Below are 11801 nucleotides of genomic sequence, written 5' to 3'. Positions count from 1 at the left end.
AAAATAAATTCGGAAATTGCTTCTTTTTTAAAAATCAGATTATTCTAAAATTGGCGCAGCTTCGGAATCATCTTACAAATTTCAATTTTTGGTATTTCCTGCTATATAAAATAAGTCATTTTCCTGATAAAAAATTACACTACAATAATATCTTGGGAATCGTGCTAAAGTTAAAAATTAAGCAGAATAGTTTAGGATATTATCCGGAAAAAAAATCCACATGGAATCATAAAGAAAGAGTTAAAGATATAATGAAATAATTAGAGAATCACACATGGTCAGATAATTAAAATTTTAATTTCACAACTAACAAAGGAAGCTAGGGAAGTGTGACTAGCCAATTTTGAAATAAACTAGTGGGATGTATACCTTATGAAGAATAATTATAGGGGGCAACATTCGTTTCGGCCCATAGAAGGTCCTATGAGTGATAAAAAATAATTCAATATATGGAAAAATCCGTATTTTATTACTTCAATGCAGACTATTAGTTATCCTAATTATTTCATACTCCAATTAATTTTGTGGTACTTTCACGTACTATAATTACGCATATTTATTGTCAAAATTGATTTCGAAAATTTTGTATATCTCTAATTTTTCAGAAAAACCTGTTAGGTTAATTTAAAAGAAAAAAAAATTGGAATCAAATTTTCAAATTTTTTTTTTCAAAAATTTTTTCAATATAAAAACAAGGGAATATTTCATTTATATGAGAGTTGAAATATAAGTCGAAATATAATATGCATTTTCCCAAACTGATTTATAAAAAATAAATTTTTTTCATATTGTTAGATCTTGCAAAAAAATCTGAAATAATTTATGTGTTTGCATAAAATTAAATTGCATGTTTAAAAATATTATAAAAATTTTTCGTTGAGAAATTTTAACTTAAAAATTTTTCAATATTTCAATTCGAAAAAAAATCTAAATATGCAACAGAAAACGAAGAAAGAAAGAAAATATAGTTCCTCAGTGTTAGAAAACGCAGAAACGCTAGGACTATTTGCTGCGCTCTCGTTCATAAGGCAAAAAAGAATCAGCAGCTCCATAAGTGAAAGAAATACTATACTTAATAAAAATTAGTTATGAAAGAATATTTTTTTCTTTTGCAATCTAAACATTTATTTCATATTGAAGCGTTTGAGACTCACCGTCATAGATTGAAACAGAGCTCATTAACCTCAATTATTTTCGAAGGGAAACAAAATTAATATGTTTATAAGTAAAGATTGCATTAGGGGCTGGAGGTAAGATTTATAGTGGATGCATATTTTTTTATTATTTTATATTTAATTTACAATGATTTTGAATTACCACTACGGTATCTTTGTCATTGAGTTGCAAAACCGGCCATCTCAAAAACATACAATTTTCAATGGAACCTTATTTTTTGCCATGCTTTGTGAAAATAAGATAGGAATCAAAACTCGTTAGTTTCTGACTGTTTTCCGAAGGCTCTGTAATTGCATGGAATGATGCATTTTTTGTTAATGGTATGATAATTTGAAATTGCTGGCAACAATTACTCATGACCGTTAGGTTAGGTTCACTCTATCTTAACTCTACTATTTTATTCTAAAAATGACGCAAATCGTCAATATGGAGGAGATATGCCACAGTTTTGAGAAAAAGAAAAGCGTTTGCCGTCTAATTTTTTAATATTTCGTAACTTACTCCAATGTCTCATTTTATAACCGTCTTTAAACAGCCGGCCCAATTTTGGCGTTTACGACTAATTATATTGAACTCTATAGCCTTGTAATCTTGAACCTAATCCAAAAGACAAGGGAACTCCTAGATCAAGCAATGGGAGAAATTTGCATTAGAGAAAATCTTTTATTGTGAAACAAACCCGCATTGCTTTACGTGGAGAAGAAAACCTCCTATGGTTAGCCTGACGGCAAAGGGACTCCAATCCATGATCCGTCTACCATTGAGGATATTTTATCTCAGTACTGTGGTTGGTGTGATCCGGGTGCGGAATTCGTATCGACCAGCCTTCGCTGGGATCCGAACCCGGTTCACCTCATTGGAAGGCGAACGTTCTATCTCCTGAGCCAACATGACTGTTAAACCAAAGTTTGGGCACCGCAGGTGGCCAACCAACCCGCTGCCGCGGATTTGCGGCTTTCCATGGCAAACTGCGTAAAACTACACCCCCTGCACATTAGGTGGTCCGAAGGACCCAAGCCCCTCGGACACGGAAACCACACAGCTGTCACCCAGAAGACGCGTGTGCGGTCCCGCTCACCTAGTGCCCAATCCAATAACCCTACAGATCCACTAAAGCTCGTCTGTCTGAGCTTGCTGTAAGGGAGGATATCAGTACATAGAAATAGAACAATTTCATATAGTTAAATTTCAATCAATGAGAATGACGTAAATTAGGAAAATAATCTATTGAGTAGTTAAAGATCAGCATCAGTTGGATAAACAAAAAAGACTTTTGAAGTTTACAAAATTGGAGGTTGGACTTAATAGTCATGGGCTGTGTCGGTTAAATCTGCGGCCAGTGGTCTGACTCCAATGTTGAAATATCTGGGCTCATCTAAAAATCACAAAAAATGAGAACAAGGCATTTATTTTGATAGTTTTTAATCTAAGTGGGAAAATGTCACCATATAGGCGATTTTTATAAAAGTTTAATAACTTTAAATTTGTTCATTTTAATTCCCACATAATTCTGTACAGTCAGATAACATATATAGTTTGAAACTATAGCTTTTCTTCAAGTGTAAGGCTATTAAATTTTACTTTTTTTTATTTTCCTAGGTGAAAGAGTTTCAAAAAACCATGTTAAGAGATATTTAGACAGTTTGTTTTAAAGTACAGGAAGGCAATGTTCAGGTGATTGGAGAAAATTATTTGCTACTTTTTCAGTCAGTTTTTCTAGATACCTAAACTTAAACTTAAAAATTTCTTTAAATTTTAAGTGAAGACTGGATTTTTAAAACTGCAAATACGCAAAAATGTTTTGATCGAACAAATTCTAATTAATAAAAATTAAAAGGATAGTTTAACTGAAATTTGAAATAACTCTCATGCTAGGACTTTAGATAAATGAGAACATTTCAAATCTGCCTTTAAAATCAAGAAACTCAGAATATTGAATGAAGTGACTCAGAAATTACAACCGTAATAACATTCCCCTGTAAGCATAATATGATAATACTAGGAGGCTTTGCCCCCTACTCGCTGGCGCTCGCCAACCCCCGGAACTGCTTTCGCAGTTCATTTCGGATTGCTTCGCAATCCAATGCTCGCTTTGCTCGCTCATTGGATACGTTCTTAACGTCTAGCTTTTGTATACTTTTTTGAATACTGATGTTACGAAAACTTTTCACTGTAGAAAATTCTAAACCTGTACATTTCAATATTAATTTGAAATTGCAAACAGTTCACATATTTTGCTTAATCACACTATTCGAAATTTCAGTTGTTGAGAAAAGTAACTGTTGTAAGTTTTGTTTTAAAGTCTTTCCCACCAGAGGGCTAAAGTCATGTGTTGTAAAACAATATGAAATAGTAGTCTGCCACTGAACGCCGGATGTAAAGCATCGGCTTCGATGAAGATAATTTTGTATTTTTAGTTCTCTGAAGGGCACCACCCTAATAATATGGAATTTGTAAAATAAATGTATATATTTTTGATTGCTGATGAAGCCCATCATTTTGTGTTTTCATCAGTGTTCAGAAGCAGAACAACTATAAGTTTTTTATTTTATCACAAAAATATAAAATATATAAAAAACAAAGAAAAGAGTAAGAAAATGAGTATAGTCATAGAAAAAGAATTATAATATAGAATTTGTCAGTTAAAATATAACTTTTTGTTGAATTCATTGTTAACAATTCAAATTTCTCCGAGGCAATTCTAAACCTTAATTTTGTTCTAAATGTCAGTATTCAGACACACAACAGAAGCTTAATATGAAGTTCTAAAATGCATATATATATATATATATATAAAAGGGACCATAGTAATTATATAAGTAAAAATTAAGGTAGTATTATTAAGTTGAAACACAATATTTTTAGTTTTGATGTCAGCAATACAATTCAATTTTTCACAAAAATGATTGTTTCCTTTATTAAATTCAGTGTCAACAATTCAAATTTTTCTGAGGCAACTCTTAACCTCTAAATATTATTTTTTGTGTGTACATATTTCTAAATGTCAGTATTCAACCACAAAACAACTTAAAGTCCTCAAATTTAGCATGAAGTTGTAAATTGTAATGAAAGAGGGTCATAGCAATAATGTAAGTAGAAGTAAAGTTAGTACTGTAAAATTAAAACAATATTTTTAATCAATGAGCCAAGTTCTTCAAGAAGCAGTTGTAGAAGTTTTTTTATTTAAAACTTTTTATAGAATTTCTTTAAAAACACAATTGTTAATCTGGGCATTTGGCGATACAACACTTTTAGAATTGAAGGATTTGTTACGTCAAGCGCTCAGGTATCATAATTTTGATCTAGTTGCGCTTCTATGTCATTTTGATTTATGCTGCCCAGTTAACTTTCAAAAAATTCTATGGCTGGCAACAGCATTTTTATTTTTTAAGTTGTTTATTTTTATTTCTTTTAGAATTCGTAATTTTTTTAGCGAAATGTTTTTTAACCTAACAGAATTCTTTGCCGACTGGAATATGAGAGGAAAAATGAGGAAAATAAAGTAAATATTTAAGTGTTGTGAAAAGAATCTTATTTAATTGTACAAAGTACTTCTTTAAAATGAAAACTGTTGCCACCAGTGGAAAAGAAATACGTCCAAAATTTAGGAGCCACGTAAGAGAATTATATATAATAGATGTTGCTACTGGCGGTGAGTATATATGATATTATTATAAATTGCTCGAATAATGACAGACTGTAGCTTTCGATTAAGAAATTGAAATCTGAACATTGATGCCGCACTGAATACAGCTTTTCTGTGTGAATAATACACTATTTTCATAACTGTTAGTTAGTAACAGTTATTCGTGACTGCTAAGTCAAGTTAAACCCATTCTTAAGCTAGTGCCCACTGTGCTAAACCATAGTTTAGCGAAAAACTCGCAATTGCTTTTTATTTCGAAAAACCATAGTTTTGCGAAAATAAAAAGCAATTGCGATATAGTTTTTTAATATTTAAAAAAATATTCAACTCGTAAAAGTTAACCGAAATTGAAAATTATTCTTTGATTTTGATGAATTTAATCTTGGCGAAAAAATCTCGCCAAATTGGCTATTTATTTTAAAAAAAGTTTAAGAACTTACAAAATATTTAAGGTATTCGTCAGTTCATTCTGAAACCTAGATAATTCTTTGCACTGAAATGGTTTTTTATAGTTAAAAATTATAGTTTTGTCTCATGGCGCTTAAACTGTTTTTTTTTTCTTAGCGGAAATATTTCGAAAAATTCACTGTGATAACAATATCACGAATAAAAGATAGTTCCCGAGTAGAAAGGGGAAAAAAACGAATTTCATGCGTGTCGATTAGATTTATATTTCTGATTCTATTTCTATTTTAGATTCAGGATTAGACAGAATTGCATGTGGAGATTAGTGGCAAAAAAGCTGGTATACGAATGCTATATAACATTAAGTCAAGAAGTCTTTATTTTATCAAAACATTCCCTCCACTATTTGAGGTTAGTGCGAAATGTTTTTTCCAGTAGTAGAGAACTAGTATAAAAAATTTTAAACATTAAGAATTTTTATAAAATTTTTAAGACTCTGAAATGCATGACCTTTTTATTTCTTTTTAATATATCTGGTTCAATTATTTATAGGAAGTGGTGGAGAAAATCTTTTTAAATCTGATTCATGACATTAAATATTACAGCAAAAATTACTACTAAAAAAAACCCTTTCGGAGACAATGTAATACCTTCGTAGGTGTAACGAAGTCAAAACAAGTTACTCTGGGGAACAAATTTTTTTGTGTGTTTTTTTATTCATTTTTAACTGATCATAAATATGTTAGTTTTGCTAATTTCAAATCTGCTAAGGGTTTTTCGCCCGTAGCTACAGTTTTCATGAAATTCAATAATATATTCCAAACCAGGATTTTTTTCAAATTCACTCGAGCGAATACTAAGTATCCCCTACTCTTCTTCTACCACTTCCTATGTAGCAGAGAAGTGGAGACATTTAGTATTAACTCGAGTGAATGTTAACGGAAATGGTTAGTAATGTATTGTGGAATTGCATAAAAACTGTAGCTCTTATGGAGATCATCATACAAATTTGAATTCTGCGACGCTAAAATATCTAAGATCCCTTCAAAATCTCAAGCAACAGAAAAAAAAAGTTCCCCGGGGTAATATTAGCTTTTACCCATAGAAACAAATGATAAAATGAGACCATTAAAATAAAATATTAAAATAATTCACGAGGTCAGAAAGAGTTATGAGTTATTAATATTTAAACAGTAAATAATACTATTCATATTATCATAAGTAATAATTATTCAATAATTCTTTACCTAATCAAACTATAAATTTTAAAAAAATATTTTTTAATAAATATTAATCAAAAGAGTAAATAGTTAAGTAATCCATGATAATGAAGTATGAAAATATACGTACAATAACCAATAACTGTCAGAATTATTCATAAAAACAAGTTATGTAATATAAATATGCAGAGACTATTTACTAAAATGAAATGAAAACTAACAATAATGCATTTTTAATTAACCTTTAATCACTCTTGTCACATAAGCGTATGCAGAAACTAGTACATTAATAATTGTCCTGGATAGAAGAAGAAAATTTATTTCTAACAATATTTATCAAGAACTTCTCACTATGGTTAATTTTCAACTCAAGTTAAAGGTCTATAAAGCGGTTATCAGATCTATAGTTACGTATGTCAGTGAAATTTGGACTCTAACATATAAAGACGAATTTAAACTACTAATCTAAGAATTTTCGGACAAATTAAATTAAAAAATACACAGTGTTACATACGAACATACGAAACAATACGAACATACATACGAAACAATAATGAACTTTACCATTTAATCGGATAAAAAAAGATTCGATTTATTAAGTGAAGAAGATTAACATGGTTGGGATCACACATCACCTCCTACATCAGAAATCCTCCACACGGTCCTTTATAAGTAGTCCGCGCGGACTATTTAAAAAGTGAACCAGTTGTGCGCATGATCCCAAAACTTTTTATAAGAGTAATTGAGAGAAGTGTATCATATATATTTGAGAATTGAATCTGTAGTGGTTGACAAGTGAATGATGCAAACCAATAATATTACAACAAATTTTATAAAATAAAATAAAGCAAATTTTTGGTCATATATTTGCTACCACTTTCTTATTTTAAGTAGATTTTGTATTAAATGACTCATTCGGAAAGTGGATATCCTTCGCAGTGGTCTTATCGGACTACCTATAAAAAAACCGTGTGGAGGCTTTCAGTTATAGGAGGCGTTGGATCACATGGAAAGATTAAATGATAATAGAAATTAAAGAAAACTTAAAATGGAAACCTTTTAACTCGAGATCAAGAGAAAGACTAGAAAAAAGATAGTTGAATGATAACACCAAAGATATAACTACCTTGAAGATGAAAAACTGGAAGTTAAGAGCCGAAAACAGGAAGGTTTGGAACGATCTCGTTCAACATGCTTACGGCAAACTGTAGGATAAGTAAGTGCATACCTGCCAACTTTTAATCCCTTCCATTATGAATTTTCCCAGTGGTATTAAAATGGAATTAAAACTTCAATTTTATGCAAACAAATACGTTGTATTTGAGAAAACTTAAGTTGACAACCAAGTTAGTAACGCATATTAATATAAGTGCTTAATTTTTGTAAGAATAGTGGTGATCAATATCATTTAAAAATTAAGATTATAAAAGAAAAAATAGTATATAATTACTACCACTTTAAATATGAAAAGAAAATCTTCCGGAAAATCCGAAAGAGTTGGCAGTTATGTAAGTGTATAAGTAAGTAGGACATTAATAATTGTTTAGAAAAATATCTACCGTTATTCGGAACAACATTAATCTAGCTTCTATTTGTTTGCTCATGCTTAACTCTTGTGACATTTTGACGACATTCGCCTTTTAAACCGCGTATTGAATTTACAACAGTTGAGGAATTTTTTTGACGTAAGGGCTGTAATAAGTCCAGAGTAAATTCAGACTCGTGTATATACTTGGCTTGGATGTTGAAGGCTCGGTCAAAATTGGGAGTGTGGCAGTCGTTGAAGGTTCGGCCAAAATTGGTAGTTTAGCAGATGTTGAGGGTTCGGTTGATTTTGAAGAAACTGCATCACCTTTATGGCTGTTAAGAATCACCATCCTTTTGCGAAGTTCACCATCCCGCTTTCTTTTCTCATTCTGCTTTTTTAATTTTCTTCTACAATTTCCATTTTCTAAATGATGCAATAAATTGTCCTTTCGGCTAAATACTGAAGCACACATTTCACATGAAATTTTCTCAGTTCAATACTCCATGCCTTTGTAGATCAATTTGATGACCAAATTTTTTAGAGTAGTCAATACATGGATGTGTATGCTTTTTCTCAATACGTTATAGCTTGGTCTACCTGTACAGTCTCCTTCATTCATGTGGTTGACTGATAACAATCAGGACATGAAATGTACTGCGAAGCATCATACAGACACTAATCACACACACAATTTTATCTTATCTAAGCATGTTTCTATGCTTTAAAGTTAGCAAACGTAAGAGAGAATAACGATTAATGATTATTATCGAGTAAATACTTAAAAATCAAATAATTATTTTCACTTTTCGATTATACAAATAAATGAATTACTGAAAGTAAAATTATAATTTAATACTATTTTTTTTATCAAAAATTTATTACAATTAGTTATTTAAGCATTCAGTACCACAATATTCTAGCATAAATAGTTTTGTTATAACCGAAAAGAATTAGTTTTGTGATAGACGCTCTTGAATTAGGCCACGCTTTCTCCATGTTTAAGTTCTTCAGGAAGCGGTAAAACACATTACATTAAAAAGCTCATGGAAAATAAAATGATTAATCCCTTGCCGAAAGAAATAATTTGGTGCTATGGTATTTATCAAAAATTATATGACGAAATTCGAATCGTTACCTTCCATGATGGTATACAGACAAAATTTGAATCACTATCCAGATGCATTGATTAACATTGACGATCTGATGAGTGAGTTAGGAAACTATCCGAAATTAACTAAATTATTTACTAAATTTTCTGATCACAACAATTTAAGTATAATATTTGTGCTGCAAAACATTTTTCACAAAGGGAAGGAAATTAGAGAAATATCTCTCAATGCTCATTACCTCATGCTGTTCAAAAATCAAAGAAATCAATCGCAAATTACACATTTAGGTCGCCAATTATATACTAGTAAACTAAAAAAATTTCAAGAGCGTTTTACAGATGCTACTTCAAAACCATATGGTTATTTATTTATTGATTTAAAATCGGAAACTGGTAAATCTATGCGCATGCGCAAGAGTATGTTTCCTTGAGATACTTTTACGTATGTCAACCCCGATAACTTTATTAAAACAAATGATTTTGAGCAAACAACATGCCTGCTGTCATTATAGACTCGGTGGGATTTCAACTACCTTCGGGACACTATATCATAAGAAGGATTTTTATCAATTTTATCACCTGCTGCTATATCAGTTATCAGTTCTTTAATTCATGGAGCACAGTAAGAAATTTGTGCTAGTTCCAGAAGGCAGGGTTCAAATTCAAGAACACTTATCGGAGCTGGATCAGCAAATGAAAAATAATCTACAGAACAAATATTTAACTGATCACAATAAAGCAGCTCTGTATTTACAAGTGTTGCAGAAATACACTCATTTTTCAATTATGAGACCCGATAAACCAGAATCTCAAACGAATCAGTAGGAAATTCCATATATAGAGAATCCAGTAGTTGCGTCTGCGGAAGAGAACTCATCAAATATCAAAAAAATTCTAACTGTAGTTCCAGCTCAATTTCAAGAAAAGACTAAAGATATGTACCACTTTTTAAAAAGTAATGAATCTCTCCTTTGAAACATTAAAGGTGAAATTATTCATGAAGAGTAAGCTGTTCCTGAAAGTAATATAGTAAATCTTATAAATGACTTTTTACGAAATAGAAAATTAATTCCAGTGGGGAGAAATGTATTTTTAAAAACATTAAATTATGTTCTATTACCATCACATTTAGATGTAAATAAAAAATTGTATAGTAAAAATAAAATTGTTAAGAAACCTGTAATGTAAGCTCGCAGAAGTGCTTGGGTGAAACTTTTAAAATAAATGTTACTTTATTATTATAACTTTTTGTCTTCGTCATTATCTTTAAGGTTTTCTTTTTATATAAAGTTTTATATTTAGAAAAAGATTCTTAAGTAGAATTCAAAAAAATATGTATTTTTTTTTTAAAAAAAATTCAGTTACAGATTTTTGATAAAAACATCTTTTCAAGAAACTTTTTCTTATGTTTTCAATTTTTCTCTTGTATATAAGAATATTTAAATATAAGTGTTTTTTTTCCTTCGAAATAATTTTTTTAAAGTTATCATTTTCTTATTTTTCTTAAAAATAATTTTTTTCTAAAAATAAAATAAAAATTTTACATTCTTTTTTTCCCTTGTAAGGACATTTTCATAATGTAATGATTTTTTTCCTTGAAAGAAAAAATGTTTTCTTAAAGAGAAATTTTCTTCTGGGTATAAAATAAAAATGATACAATACAAAAAAATACGCAATATTTAAATTTTATTCATTTTTTATTTTTATTTTCTCAACACAATTCTTACACCGTATCTTTTCTTTAAAAATTGATACACTCGAAAATCGGAAACATACAATTGATTTGAAATATGAAACATAAAATAACCTTGAGAGCGCTTCAGTAGAAAGTAAATGCAATATTGTCCACACACATTTAAAGTATGTGATTGAAATATACTTTAGAATACCATTGCACAGTTGAGTAAGGAGATGTATTCATGCCGTAAAAGCTGGGTGGTCTACCATAGGAGTCATATAATTCTAACTGGTTCTTCTCAGTGATAGATATACCAAGCCAGTGAGTTTCGTGCTGTGAGGATTCATCAGAGTTCATTATTGCACATGAATTTTCTTGAAAAATCGGCTGGGGTGTGTCTATAGAATAGACCCTTCAAAAATAAGGAGACGTTATCTTTTCTTTAGATAAAATATGAAATAGCTGTAATCCATTCATTCCTTAGTTTCTGAAATCGCACAAAATATTTCTAGATTTGTTTACTTCAATTAAGTTTTCAAACTCAGCGAAAATGATAACACATACTGTGTGTTCTAATGTTTGACTGAATTTTAGTTCTAATCGCAAATTTCTGTGCTTTATGAAATTTAAATGTTCTCCTGAACATAAATCCGGGGAGAGATTAAATCCGAAAAACGTGTTGAAATTTTTATATTCTTCACTGGAAATAAATATTCCTTTGTCTTGACCCATGTGATCTGTTCCAACAAATAGAGTTTGATAGGCACGTATATATTGATTTTGAGACAAATCAAGTTACAAAAGATTGTGTGGTACGGGTTGTCCGTCTACATACGCTCCGATATATTGTGCTCTATCGTAATACTGACTTATCGTTCCCCCATCTTGTCCTTTGATTTAAGCGATTCGTAATAAAAGGGCTTGTATATGGCCTACAATTTGTGGTGAAATTAAATCTGGGTAAACGTAAAAAACGTAAAAGTCAGACAATGCATCTACAACAAATTTACTTTTCATGCTACCTGGTAATTATTTTAATC

The sequence above is a fragment of the Parasteatoda tepidariorum genome, chromosome 5 (genome assembly GCF_982258835.1).
Source record: "Parasteatoda tepidariorum strain Cologne lab strain chromosome 5, Ptep-v5.0, whole genome shotgun sequence".
Classification (NCBI taxonomy): Eukaryota; Metazoa; Arthropoda; class Arachnida; order Araneae; family Theridiidae; genus Parasteatoda; species Parasteatoda tepidariorum.
The sequence above is the reverse complement of the archived record's forward strand: the minus strand, read 5'-3'. Positions refer to the sequence as shown.